At 47.6% G+C, this 14,645-nt stretch overlaps 1 protein-coding gene across 10 annotated transcripts in view; it reads right to left on the bottom strand.

Moving 5' to 3' along the window:
• ZMAT4 (zinc finger matrin-type 4) overlaps positions 1-14,645 on the bottom strand; it is a 241,404-nt gene that overhangs the window by 163,291 nt on the left and 63,468 nt on the right. The gene's annotated exons all lie outside the window — the stretch shown is intronic.

The following is a 14,645-nucleotide window of genomic DNA, read 5'->3' as shown; positions in this document are numbered from 1 at the left end:
CCATCCCCTGCACTCATAGCAGGACCAAGTATTATCTAGATCATCCCTAACCTGCTCTTAACCACCCTGACAGTTTAGGGTAGTTATCAAAGGCTCGGAAAGGAGGAGCAGAGTTCCTTTCAGCTGCAGACATTACAGAGGACGCACTTATTCTGATAGATGGAGTTTACTGTAAAAAGCATGTCTTATATCCCAGCAGCGCCCAGCTGCCAGCAAGGTCAAGGCCCTGTTGTGCTAAGCACATACAGTAAGTGACAATCCCCACCCCAGAGAGCCTCCAGTCTAACAGACGCAAACCATTTGGCCGGACTGGCAGTGGGGAGAGATGGGATAACAGAAGTAATAGGACGTGCACCATGCTTTGCCAGGTGGGAGCAGCAATCACAATTCATTACATGGCTAACCATCATCAGCTGGCTGCTTACCATATGCATCATGGTTGCAGTGAGGTTTGAGGGGTTGAGTGGAAAATAGGGTGGTGGCTTTATGGATTATACACACAGAAAATTAGTCACAGGCTGTGTTATTATAATAGATTCATAGATACTAAGGTCAGAAGGGACCATTATGATCATCTAGTCCAACCTCCTGCACAACGCAGTCCACAGAATCTCACCCACCCACTCCTGCGAAAAACCTCTCACCTATGTCTGAGCTATTGAAGTCCTCAAACCATGGTTTAAAGACTCCAAGGAGCAGAGAATCCTCCAGCAAGTGACCCGTGCCCCACGCTGCAGAGGAAGGCGAAAAACCTTCAGGGCCTCTTCCAATCTGCCCTGGAGGAAAATTCCTTCCCGACCCCAAATATGGCGATCAGCTAAACCCTGAGCATATGGGCAAGATTCACCAGCCAGATACTACAGAAAATTCTTTCCTGGGTAACTCAGATCCCACCCCATCTAACATCCCATCACAGGCCATTGGGCCTATTTACTATGAATATTTCAAGATCAATTAATTACCAAAATCATGTTATCCCATCATACCATCTCCTCCATAAACTTATCGAGTTTAATCTTAAAGCCAGATAGGTCTTTTACTCCCGCTGCTTCCCTTGAAGGCTATTCCAGAACTTCACTCCTCTGATGGTTAGAAACCTTCGTCTAATTTCAAGTCTAAACTTCCCAATGACCAGTTTATATCCATTTGTTCTTGTGTCCACATTGGTACTGAGCTTAAATAATTCCTCTCCCTCTCCGGTATTTATCCTTCTGATATATTTATAGAGAGCAATCATATCTCCCCTCAACCTTCTTTTAGTTAGGCTAAACAAGCCAAGTTCCTTGAGTCTCCTTTCATAAGACAGGTTTTCCATTCCTCTGATCATCCTAGTAGCCCTTCTCTGTACCTGTTCCAGTTTGAATTCATCCTTCTTACACATGGGAGACCAGAACTGCACACAGTATTCCAGCTGAGGTCTCACCAGTGCCTTGTATAACGGTACTAAAACCTCGCCTGATACATCCCAAGACCGCATTAGCTTTTTTCACGGCCACATCACACTGGCAGCTCATAGTCATCCTATGATCAACCAATACTCCAAGGTCCTTCTCCTCCTCCATTACTTCTAATTGATGCGTCCCCAGCTTATAACAAAAATTCTTGTTATTAATCCCTAAATGCGTAACCTTACACTTCTCACTATTAAATTTCATCCTATTACTATTACTCCAGTTTACAAGGTCATCCAAATCTTCCTGTATGATATCCCAGTCCTTCTCTAAATTGGCAATACCTCCCAGCTTTGTATCATCCACAAACTTAATTAGCACACTCCCACTTTTTGTGCCGAGGTCAGTAATAAAAAGATTAAATAAGATTGGTCCCAAAACTGATCCCTGAGGAACTCCACTGGTAACCTCCCTCCAGCCTGACAGCTCACCTTTCAGTAGGACCCGCTGTAGTCTCCCTGTTAATCAATTCCTTATCCACCTTTCAATTTTCATATTGATCCCCACCTTTTCCAATTTAATTAATAATTCCCCATGTGGACCGTATCAAATGCCTTACTGAAATCTAGGTAAATTAGTTCCACTGCGTTTCCTTTGTCTAAAAAAATCTGTTACTTTCTCAAAGAAGGAGAACAGGTTGGTTTGACACGGTCTACCTTTTGTAAAACCATGTTGTATTTTGTCCCATTTACCATTGACTTCAATGTCCTTAACTACTTTCTCCTTCAAAATGTTTTCCAAGACTTGCATACTACAGATGTCAAACTAACAGGCCTGTAGTTACTCGGATCACTTGTTTTTCCTTTCTTAAAAATAGGAACTATGTGAGCAATTCTCCAATCATACGATACAACCCCTGAGTTAACAGATTCATTAAAAATTCTTGCTAATGGGCTTGCAATTTCATGTGCCAATTCCTTTAATATTCTTGGATGAAGATTATCTGGGCCCCCCGATTGAGTCCCATTCAGCTGTTGGAGTTTCACTTCTACCTCAGATATGGTAATATCTACCTCCATATCCTCATTCCCATTTGTCATGCTACCATTATCCCTAAGATCCTCATGAGCCTTATTAAAGACTGAGGCAAAGTATTTGTTTAGATATTGGGCCATGCCTACATTATCCTTGACCTCCACTCCAATGTATAAGGTTGTCTGAAAGCTGTTCACATACGGCGTATATCTGCATTATACACCCACACTGTGCATATAAACAAAGAAAAGATACTAGTACACCAAAAATAACCCTACCATAGCGTGCGAAGGACACTATTGGGAATGGGAGGAGTCTGCCGTAGCACCCACGGCTCCCACACTTCTCAATTTTATGAGGAGAGTTGCCACTCAAGGAGCTCACGCCCCAAGGAGAGACAGCCAAACAGACAGAGGCTGGGGGATAACAGCAGGCAATTTACATACAAGACAATGTCTCACTGTAGGCAGCACGGCAGAAGTGGGTCACTATGGGCAGTGTTGGGGCTGCCAGGACACGGTTAGGAAGCTCGTACCATGCCTAGAGGAGCATGTGGAAGAAGACAGATGATTATGCAAGAATGATTGTGACAAACAGGCACATCAGGCTGGGAGCACTGGCAGGACAATGGACATTTGAAGCTTGACGGAGGATGGATAGGTAGGGTGGTGCAGAGCTCTGCAGAACTTGCTCAGGGTGAGGTTATCAAGATGCCATTGCACATGTGTGCACCACTGGGCAAACAACCCAGAACATGTTAAACCAAAAAAAAAAAAAAAAAAAGCCTCTGAGAGCAATGCACAATCTGTTAAAGGAAAAATATTTTTGTCATCTATGTCCAGAAGTGAGGGCAGCACGACTCTGTGGCACGATCCAGTGATTTTACAAAAATTCCTGAACCCAAGTGCTTACAAACACAGTAAGAAAAGAGAACTCCCATTTATCATTTCTCTGCCCTAATGGTCTCCCCCCACCCCGCCCCAGGAGAAGCTGAGGAGAGAGATTCACTTCGGGAATGCCTCCAAAACTTCAGGTGTTCACATGATGCTTTGCTGGACCAATTGGTTTGGAAACGGGGATCGGTATCTCTCCACTCAGGATTTCCTAGCTCTAGCCACGCTGGCATACTCTGACCAAAGCTTCCCCGGGGGAATGTGGCATTTCCTCTGCCATGTGAATCGAGGGCAGGCAGAGAGCTATAAAACCGGAAAGCAACAAAAGGTGACAGGAACTTTACAGACCCTGGCAACAGCTTTAGGATCATTCTGCATTTAGAGTCACAGTTTGGGCCAGGTCTTTGTTCACCCTGCCCCATAAGCCCTGCTATTCCTTGCTCCAGAATCTCAGCGACATGGTGGCTCAGGGAGTCCAGGCTAGGAAGCCCTTTCCAACCTCTGTCCTTCTGGCTTGCAGAGCAGTAGCTTTCCCAGAAGCACCAGAAAGGGGCTCATCTCAGGGGCTATATTATTCATTGACGAGGCTGACAGGATGCAAACACTTACCTCAGTCCCATTACATGCTAACATGTAGGGAACAGAAAGTTTTTATTCTCTGTGATTCCCTTGCTGCTGTAGCTATGAGGCAGCTGGTGTTTGTCTCTATTTATCCTCACACAAGGGCAGTGGCTTTAGAGTGCCCATTCAGGGGGGTGCTGTAATATATTGACAAATTAACCAAACAGAAACAAAACTAAAGCACTAGCCAAAAGCCAGAAAGCCTCTCGTGCCGTTTTGCAGCACACTGCGTTCTGGCTATTATGGATTGCCTTGGGTAGCAGCACTCCCCGCCCCAGAAGCTCTGCTGTCAGACATACAGCACGGACCGACAGCAAGAGCCTCTACACGGATCTTAGCTGCCATGATGGAGCCCAGGGAGTGGCGCAGGGCGGGTCCCAGAGCACTCAGCACTTGCCGCCAGCTGCACTTGGGAGCACACAGGAAGCCAGGGCACGGACTGGAGCACAAGTGTCATGCTTAAGGCAGCTTTCCTCACTCAGGAGATGGGCAGATGCTGAAGCTTCCAGCCTGCCCTGAAGTACTGTGCATTGCTATAGACTAGTCTGAAGCAGAAACAGCCCTGGCCGGCAATCATCGAATCATAGAATACCAGGGTTGGAAGGGACCTCAGGAGGTCATCTAGTCCAACCCCCTGCTCAAAGCAGGACCAACCCCAATTAAATCATCCCAGCCAGGGCTTTGTCAAGCTGGGCCTTAAAAACCTCTAAGGATGGAGATTCCACCACCTCCCTAGGTAACCCATTCCAGTGTTTCACCACCCTCCTAATGAAATAGCATTTCCTAATATCCAACCTAGACCTCCCCACTGCAACTTGAGACCGTTGCTTCTTGTTCTGCCAAATCCCCATAAGAGAGGAATGGCTGCAGCCCTGGTTGGCTCTCATCTGAGAGCCCATGACCAGCAATGAGTCCAGTAGGATCCAGGTCCCACAGACACCCTCATCTGAGGGTCCAAAGAAGGCAGTGCTTGTCCCTCTTTCAGCGAGTATCATTCCCATCTTCTCTGGGCTGAGTCGCAGCCAGTTTGCTGCTTTTCATGCCTACCTGGCACCAGAAGAGAGAATGTGCTTTGCCTTCAAGATAAACTGAGATCACGCTGAATCACACAGCCCAGAAATGCAGTTAGGAGAGTGGATACAAAATCCTTGGTCTCCCTGCGCTTCAGAGCTGAAGACACAGAGCTGTAGCTCCTTGAAATTGGAAGGTTTTAGGAACAGCAACATCCACCATTCCTGGGAGAGCAAATGGTTCCCCAAACAGGTGACCAAATAGGGGAGCATTTCAAACTCCTTCCCCTGCTGCAGCCTCATCTGCTTTAATCAGACACTGCATGTGGTTGGTTTTGTGACGAGGATTACGGAGGTGAGGATGGGTCCTCTAAACTGTTTATTCTAGCACCTTCTCAGATGCTCATAAATATTCTCTTTGATGGCATAATAATTCCTTGTGTTCCATAGACACATTACTTTGGTGAGTTCAAAAATACATTTTTTGAAGTATTGAAATTCCACTACTGTTTTGATTTGTATGTTAAATGAGAGCTCTCCAGATAGTCACTATTAATAAGATTATTTACTTGGAGAGCATCATCATTCATTTCTGTACAAACTGTGCTTTGTAAAATACCACTTCTGCTAGCAGGGCTAGACAAAGTAATCCATTACAGCTGAACAGAGGCTTGTTAGCTCGCCTATTTTAGAGGATTTAGGGACTGGAGGAGTTCTATGCTGTTTGGATGAATTCATGCACTCGATTTAAAAGTGCTATTTCTGAATCGTATACAACAGGGGTCTCAAACACGCAGTCTACAGAGTTATTTCCTGCGGCCTGCCATAGGCGGCGACTCCATGGGTGCTCTGGGGCTGGAGCACCCATGGGGAAAAATTAGTGGCCACCGGCAGCCAAGCTCTCCCCCCTCCCCGCCCCAGCGCACTGCGTCCCCGCTGCTCCGCCTACCTCCCAGCACTTCCTGCTGCCAAACAGCTGTTTGGTGGCGCTTAGGACTTTCCAGGAGGGAGGAGGGAGGAGTGGGGACGCGGCACGCTCAGGGGAGGAGGCGGAGAAGAGGCGGGGTCAGGGACAGAGATTTGGGGAAGGGGTTGGACAGGGGCAGGGCCTCATGGAAGGGGTGAAGTGAGGGTTTTGCAGTCTATTACCAACCAATTTTGAAGTTCTCAGCTATTTTGACTTGACATTTTGAGTACAACTACAGAAAAGGTGTGTATCTGTGCTGTGCCAAGAGTACTAGAACATTGTGATATCAGAGATAACTCAACCAATCACCACCCTTACTCAATAGGGAATTTGCATGCTACGGTGTCATTGGTTGTATGAGGGAGACTTCAAAGATGGTGGATTAGTTGGCCTGACTGCCACACCCTTGTGCCTAGCTGCCACCTCACATATCAGCACAACCACCTACACAACAACACAACCCGCAAGTCCAAATTCAGAGAGCCCCTCACCCCAGCACACCCCCCTTATTTGCCACCAACACAAATCAACCAAAATCTCCCAGCACAGCACAACACAACCCAGGCACAAATCAACACAGCTTCCCATCACAACACACATTTGCCCACCCTCACTCATACTTACTAGCAAAGGACTTGCCACTTAGCCACTCAAGTTTATGGTAAGCATATATTGGGCTACAGTGACAACCCAATAAAAGTCAGTAGAAAAAAAATCACTGAGATGCTATACAATTTAAGGGTGTAGAAAAAAAGGTATATATTATATGAGAAACAGTACGTGACCCTGTCATTAAAAGATTACACAATAACAGTCTCAAAGGGGCAGAGAAATAGTTGTATGTGCTACGTGGCCAAAAATGAAACGACTGTCAAAATTAGCACTGACTTTTCACATTACAGTTTTTAAAAAGTTAATACATTGACTTTTAATAGCTTACTATATTACTCTTCATTTGTTTCATTTTTGACTATACTTTTGTATCATCGTATGAAAAGTGGTCAGTGATACAGCCCTCAGGCCAATGTACTAGTCCTCATGTGGCCCTCGTGGTGATTGGCGTTTGAGATCCCTGGAATACAATATTGTTGTCAGTAACATCAGATATCACCTTCTTGGGATCCCTGCTAACCACGGTTATTACATAACTTAATAAATTGGTGTTTTGGTTTATTGTACTGTTTATGCATCTCTTTCCACTACGCTTTGATGAGTCTTTATTAAACCCCAACTGATGTCCTGTCCAGGGAGCAAGAGACATGGGATGTGACAAGGAACAAGGCATTGATTAAAAATAAGAAATAATGAAAGGAGTGTCTGGGGCATCTCTGAGGAAGACAGGATGTCAGTACCAGTGTGGCAAAAAGCCTTTGTTAGCAGCATTCACTGGAGCCACCACTTGGTGGCTGACAGATCTTTTCAGAAGCCCTCACTCAGCCATGTTGCCTCAGCAGGGCAGTGACGTGGAAGAGTCCCATTAACATAGGGCTGAAAAACTAATGAAGTTGTATTGTATCTCAAGAAAGGACTGACACATGAGTTAGGTGCAACCCCTTTGACCATAGGGGGAAGGTTAGAAATGTCACAGGTGAAGGAAGAGACAATGGATAACAGCACAATAGCTCAGGGGCCAATGCACCAGGGTGTTGCTGCTCTGCCCGTTATCGCTTTGGGGGGAGTTAATTAAGTGGGTAGCTGGAGTAGGTGAGAGGGGGCAGGATGTTCCTAGGTGACATTTACTGCCTGCAATAGATTTGATCTAAACTCCCAGGAGAAAGTCAGTTCGTCTGGGTCGTTCTCTTCTCCATCAGACCTGCTGAGGGCATCTCTTGCTTCCCTTCCTTTAAAGAGGGGCCGGGGGGTGGTCTTGGACAGGAGTTCTCAACCTTTTCCTTTCTGAGCGCCCCCGCCATAAAAACTCCACTGCCCAGCTGTGCCACAACAAGGGTTTTTCTGCGTATAAAATCCAGGGCCGGCGTTAAGGGGTAGCACGCTGGGCAGTTGCCCGGGGGCCCTATGCCACAGGGGGCACCACAAAGCTAAGTTGCTCAGGCTTCGGTGTCAGCCCTGAGTGGTGGGGCTCGGGGCCCTGGGCGGTGGGGCTCGGGGCCCTGGGCTGTGGTCCTGTGTGGCGAGGCTTTGGCTTTCTGCCCTGGGCCCTAGCGATTCTAATGCCAGCCATGCTTGACAGACCCCCTGAAACCTGCTTGCAGCCCCCTAAGGGGACCCAGACCCCTGCTTGAGAACCACTGGTCTAGGACAGCTCTTTTTAAAGGTGCTCATTGCTACTAAAGCCAATAAAGCGACGTAGCCCCTAGGGAAGCTGGAGGATATTTAGCAGCATTTTCAGTTTTCATACTGGAATGTACAAATAAGCCTTTACTCCTGCCCTCTCACTGCCAAGTAAATCTGTAGCTGCTTCATTCCCTGCCCCCCTAAAGCACTTGTGTAATCAAGGTTAACCTACAGCCCCCACCTGTATTCTGGCGAACAGGCTCATCGGTCATGGAGTAGGAGAGAAATGTTGTCTATCAGCAATCTCTCCTCTTACAAACATAAATAAGTGAGTAATAGCAAATTACTGACTGGGAAGCTGGGTTTGAAGCTTTCCAAGGATTCACAGCTGAGCTGTGACTGACTGTTATGACAATGTGGGAGCACTTAGGTTTCCTAACAAAAAGTGAATCTAGGAACTTCAAGTTTATTTAGTGTAATATGCCTCACTGACCATTCAGAGACCTTGGCCGAGGCAAGAGCAGCTGTCTGCTCCTGTCTCCTGCACCTGCTTGTTAACTACGTTCACACTGCTATCCTTAGACACTTTTTTGGGCGGGGCTGGGGGGAAGGTAGGGAAAGAAAAGTGCGGAAATCTCTTTAAAAGCACAGCCCTCCCCCCAAACACTGGGAAAAGAAAGACTGTCTGAAATGGAAAGACTGGTAGCAGGCTGCTTGACAGCAGTTTTACAAAACTATTTGAGCTGTTCTACTTCATGATCCAGCTTGGCTCTTTGGCTGTAAACCATTAAAGAGTATTTAAGCCATGCACTTAAGCCTTTGAAATTGACACAAGCTCTTTAGAACTGCCTCCTACCGCCTCAGATACTTAAGTGCTGAGGCCTTCGACAGGCACATCAGACAAAATATTTGTAATGATGCAGCTACCATCCAAGAGGGGGTGGCAGCAGGGGAGACATTAAAGCTCTACCCAATGTTTAACTATTTCTAGGGTTACATAACTCACAGCAACGATAGATGTCTTCGGCTCTCAGATTTACTCCTGCAATGGGAGCATCTAAGCAAAACATTTTACAAATAACAAGTCTTTAAAACTCTTTCAAGGTGTTTTATTTGCTCTTTCCTAAGAGTTATTTATAGTCTCCCTGAACATTAGTTTCACTGCAAGTCAAAAGCCAAACAAGAGGATGGATGGAAGGTCTGGTTTGGTCTCCAAATTGCAGCACAGCAGACTTTCCACAGGCAGCTTCCTCCCTTCCCTGCCTGCCACAGAAATCTGGAACGGTGCCCGTAAACATCACAGGCAAAAGATGGAGAGGGGATGTTCCTTTGGTAGCAATGAACGATGGACCTGCCAAGAGGCCAGTGAGGTTTGGCGCACTGACATGGCTGCAGGTCTGTGACTGGCAGAGGCCTTTCTAAGCCATCTATCGCCTTGGGTTCTAAGAAGCAAATGGCAGCTGGAGATATGGGCAGCACTGCACTGCCCATATCTCCATGGTCTCTTTGTCTCTTCTGCCCTGGATCCCATGGCAAGGAGAGATGGCAGTAATCCCCCTGGTGAAGACATGTCTATATGTGGCCGGGTTTGGGGCTTAGTCTGACCTCTAAACATTTCTGCCACTGGGAAATCTCTACCTCTTTTTCCCATGAGATCATTCCCCTGCACCTGCCTAGCTGCTGCAGCCCTATGCAATATGGCACAGATGGGGCATGGATGGAGAAGTACGAGGACTCTGAATTCAGAAGGGAAGCAGGTAGGGAGCTGGTGGAGTTCCTGGTGCATGTGTCTGGCCTCAGTGTGCTGCCCAGACATGGGATGGAGAGAAGTCGGATCCCATGTGAAAGCATCAGAATCCCAAGAGTTCTCCAGTGGCTGTAGGAGCCGCTCTGACTTGTAAACCAGCATTAATCAGTTCATGGAGCAATGGGTTTACCTGGGTGTTTAACTGTCATTGTTTTTAACTTAACTTCGTCTTCCAGCAATCTGAACTCTGATTTCAGGACTTCAGGGTAGCCAAAACCTGCCCCAGCAGAGAGGAGGAACCAAGCTAAAATACCTCCGTTCTGGATTTCAAGTCCCCTCCACAAATGGTAGAGCTTTGATCCAGGGGTTTGGCTCAGCCTTACGCAGAGCTGGAGAAAGATGTGAAGCCTCCCCAGAGTTCCCGATTGTGGAGCAGGGGATTTGGTTCCAGCCATCTCTAGCTCCAGGCGGTTCAAACGGCAGCTCCCGGATTAATTGTTAATCCTGATTTCTTATTACAGCTAAGACTTTAAATTTTTCCTTTTAAATGATTTACCTTCCCTGTAATTGGCTTTTATATTGCACTGGGGTTTGCTTTTAAACATTAATTCACCAGTAGCAGCAGACAGACAGACACACACACACAGCTCAGCAAAACAGAGCTCCCTGTTCCAAGGGGAAGCCACAGAGCAGGGGGCTACAGGAGGAGCTGGCACTGGCAGGGAATCTCCGCTAACTCACAAGTCAGGAGCGCGAATTCTCAGAACGTTTTCTTCTTCAGCTCAATTAGCATTTAAATAGTCGGCATGCTTTGTTCTCGCAAAAAACAGTCGTGGCATTGTAATCAGGGAACGCCAGCAGCCAGGCTACGCTGGCACACTGGAAATGTCAGCATAGTTTATTTGACACTGTGTAGTGCTTTTGGTATTTAGTAACATTTGGAAAGTGCTGAGGATTCGGTTTGTCCTCCCAGAGGGGCTTCCCCCAAAGAGGCAGAGGGCACTCGCCCGCCTTAGCTTGTCACAGCAAGTGAAGTGGAAAGGGAGTTTCATGTAACTTTGCCCAGGAGTGGAGCTCACAACTCCTGGGACAGACCCCTGCACCTGTGCGGCGGAGCCCTCTGCTCCATGGAGATTGGGACTCTCTCTTTGAGAGGAGGCGGCCAGTGTCCGAGCGCACACGTACACAGGTGAACGAACGTACACAGGTGCAGGCACGTACACACCCCCCGGCCTCCAACTCCCCCTTTAAAGCTCCGATATGTGTAACTCCGAGCACAAAGGAAGTAGCAGAGAAATGTCCATTTGGTTCATCAGGAACTGGGGGAAAGGGGGCCATTTAAGAGGAGGGAATGGCTACGTTTTATAAAATGCCCCTCACAGCTGTCAGAGCTTCCCAACGCATGACAAGGTGCCTCTTCAGTCAGGTGCAGGGCCAGCAAGCCCCAGGCACATGAGCAGAGAGAGGAAAGCAAAACTAGAAGCAATGTGCTGGTTGGTTTGTTCACCCCATGGGGCTCGTGTGCACTGCCAAAGCCATTTAATCAGATCCTGCAGAGCACTGGCCAAATCTGTCAGAGGCTCCTGCCGCCGTCAGATGTTCGGAGCATTCTAGGAGCTGCCCAGGAGTCACACCGCCTGTAAACTCCATGCCAACACCCCTGGTGCCATTGCTAAAGCACTGCCCAAAAGGGGTCAGCCCCAGATCACGCCCCATAAGGGTGTCCTCTCCCACCCCATGGTTTCATTGGAGAACGAACACCTGCTTGTATATGTGCCAAAACGCCCAAGCGGTGGGACTTTGCATCTGGCCCCTGGATGATCACAGCTGCCATGGTGGGCCCCCAAAGGACAGGAGGTTTCTGAGCCTGCCCCATTAAAGCTTTGTGGATTGGCACCAGAACCTCAAAGTGAGGGGCACTGGAACAATGTGTGTCGTGGGGGTGCCGAGAGCCCCTGAACCAAACTGCGAATGCTTTGAGCCAGGGGGTGCTGCTGCTGCACCCCCAGTTCCAGGACCCCTGCTTGAAGCAAATCCAGTCACGAGGCAGACGTCGATGCAGGTTGCAGCGCACCAGCATGCTATGGCATGATTGTTGGGACAACCTGCTTAGGAGACGTGCCAGCACCTGGGGGAGCAGCTGAAGCTTCTTCTGGAATGTCTTATCTTGGCCCAGGCAGTGTAAGTTACAATAATGGAGGACAAAGACTGCAGCCAGACCTGGAGAGGAGTGAGTGCAATGCAGATGTCAGAAGGCTCTTTTGGTGCTTGAGTGGCCAGTGATAAGCCCAGCATCACCCCAAGGCCAGGCACTGTCTGAACGACTGGGGGGCAAGTGTGCTCAGTGATTGTTACTTATATGACCGTAGAGTCTGGAGACCCCAGTCAGTCTCAGGGCCCCAGCGTGCAGGGCACTCTACACCCTTAGAACAAGACAGTCCCTTCCTCAAAGGGCGTACGCTTGGATCTGGGTGGTGCCTTTCCCTAGCTTACATCATTGCATCCCTTCCTGGATTCAGCCATAGCTGGGCTGAGAGAGAGCTGGGAGTCTGTTAGAGGGGTGTGGTCGGTGCATTGCACTTTGTGCCACAGCATGATGGACCCTAGAGGTTGTGCATAGATGGGGTCAGGGTGGACCCCATGCTGCCAAGCTCTGGGGGAGACTCAGCTATTGCCCATGAGGCTGACGAAATTCCCAGGATGCCGGGGTGGGGAGCAGCTGATCTCATGCATGGCAACATGTTACATTTTCATTTAGGAAATCATTACAATGAAGTCAGGAAAATGCAGTTAGATGGATACATATTTCCTGTGAGGCTGAAAAGGAGTCTGCCTGGCAGCCTAAAAACCCAGTTTGTGCATCACCAGACAAGAACCTGAAAACAATTCAGCATCTTATTACATTAGCAGTTTTGTTAAGCAACACCAGCGCAATTGGGCCTCAGAGCCATGGCACAGAGCCCCCAGATCGCCCAGGGAGCAGCCTTCTATAAAGCACCAGAAAACTGCTTTTTTCTGAACCGGCCTCAACAACTCTACCTTTGCATCAATACCTTTCACTGGGAATTTTCTCCATGACTGTGCTGTATAGGTTCCTCTTGCAATATTTATCACCCGCAGCTATTTCTCCTCACCTCATCATTGTGCAGCTTTGGAAAATTCAATCCTCACCCACCCCAAAAAAAGCACTCATTTCTACTGTAAAAAGAACTGTTGTGAGGGAAGCAGTTAGGTGGCCAGAGCCAGCCCAAGTCTGGCCCAGAGCGGGGAAACCCAAACATTAAGGAGATACATCCCATACCTGCACTAACAAGCGATTCAGAAAGCCTGCTGGATCGTGTGAGCTTTAGCCCACTCCTAAAAGCATCTCTCCTTCCTTTGCTTTAACAGTGTCCTCCACACAGCACATGCTTATTTAATTAAATTGCCTCCAAGACTAAGGTCCTGCTTTCCTCTACCTCACTTAGAGAAATGGGAAGCTGTGTGGCTAGACGACAAAGATGAGCTATTCACAGAGCACAGTTTGAGAAGAAAGGGGCTCAGGCTGCAGCAGGAAGAATCCAAAGTAACTAGTAGGGACAATTTTGTAAGTCCAGGAAGAATTCAGCAATGGAGCAAAGGGAGTCATGACATCAGTCAGGAATAGCTGCAGCAGTGGGGATACCAGACCCTGATCTGCCTGCAATATGATCAGGAGAGAGTCTACTGCCTAGGGGAGGTAATTTTTCACAGTGGTATAAAACTAAACTAATATCAGAATGATAAATCCTGTATCAGCACTGGGGGAATAGGACAGATGCAAAAAGAAACAAATTATTATCTACCTTTTAAATAGACCTGGACAAATGAGTAATTTATGCAATGCATTCTGGTCCTTCCTGAACACTTGCCTCTGTTGTGGTACCTGAAAGAAGCTTGTTCATTGTGATTCCACAATGTACATATCCTACCACCTCCCCTGGGTAGCTGTTGCAGTTTTCCCCTGCCTGCTCTCTATTTGTTCATGTATCTGTCTTTAGACAAGGAGCTCTGTAGGGCAGGGACTGTGTTGTCTCTTCTGGGAAGTGCCTAGGCAGCGGGAGTAAAATAGAATAGAGTCACTTACTCTGCTGGCTGGGTGTCCGTGACCAGGCTGTGAATTTCTCAGATGCATTCATAATTATATGGTGCATTAAGTCTTCTGCAGTGCATTAGTCTCTGTGCACCGAGTGCAAGGTGTCCTATGTGACTATTGCTGGCTGAGCAGTCACTCTCCACCCTGGGTTTGTTAGTTGTGAGTGGCGAGATCAGTGACAAGACTTTATGGGCCCGTCTCCCCGTCTGTAAGATGCAGGTAGTGCTGCTTACCGACCTGCGTTGGGCACTTTGGGATCTAGAGATGAAAAGCTCCATAGGAGTTTTGTTATTGATTGAACGAGCAAGTGCCCACACACTCAAAAGCTGGGTTCCAGGTACATGTGGCTTGTGCCTTCTGGGGACACTGGCATGCACTAGCAACCATAAGTTGCTGGACTTGAGGCAGCAGTCAATGAGTGAAATCCCGTGTGATGCAGCTCAGAGGATTATGATGATTCCCAAGGTTAAAAAAAAAAAAAAAAAAAAAAACTATGAATCAGCACCACCAAAACTCAGCCTCTTGAATCTTCATGGGAACTATGAACACTAAGGGGAGCAACTGAGCTCACGCAAAGTGAAGTCACTTCCAATTTCAAGTGACTATCCCCAAAGGGGACAGGGGGCTTCAGC

The sequence above is a fragment of the Chelonia mydas genome, chromosome 26 (genome assembly GCF_015237465.2).
Source record: "Chelonia mydas isolate rCheMyd1 chromosome 26, rCheMyd1.pri.v2, whole genome shotgun sequence".
In the NCBI taxonomy this organism is placed as follows: domain Eukaryota; kingdom Metazoa; phylum Chordata; order Testudines; family Cheloniidae; genus Chelonia; species Chelonia mydas.
The sequence above is the reverse complement of the archived record's forward strand: the minus strand, read 5'-3'. Positions and strand labels throughout refer to the sequence as shown.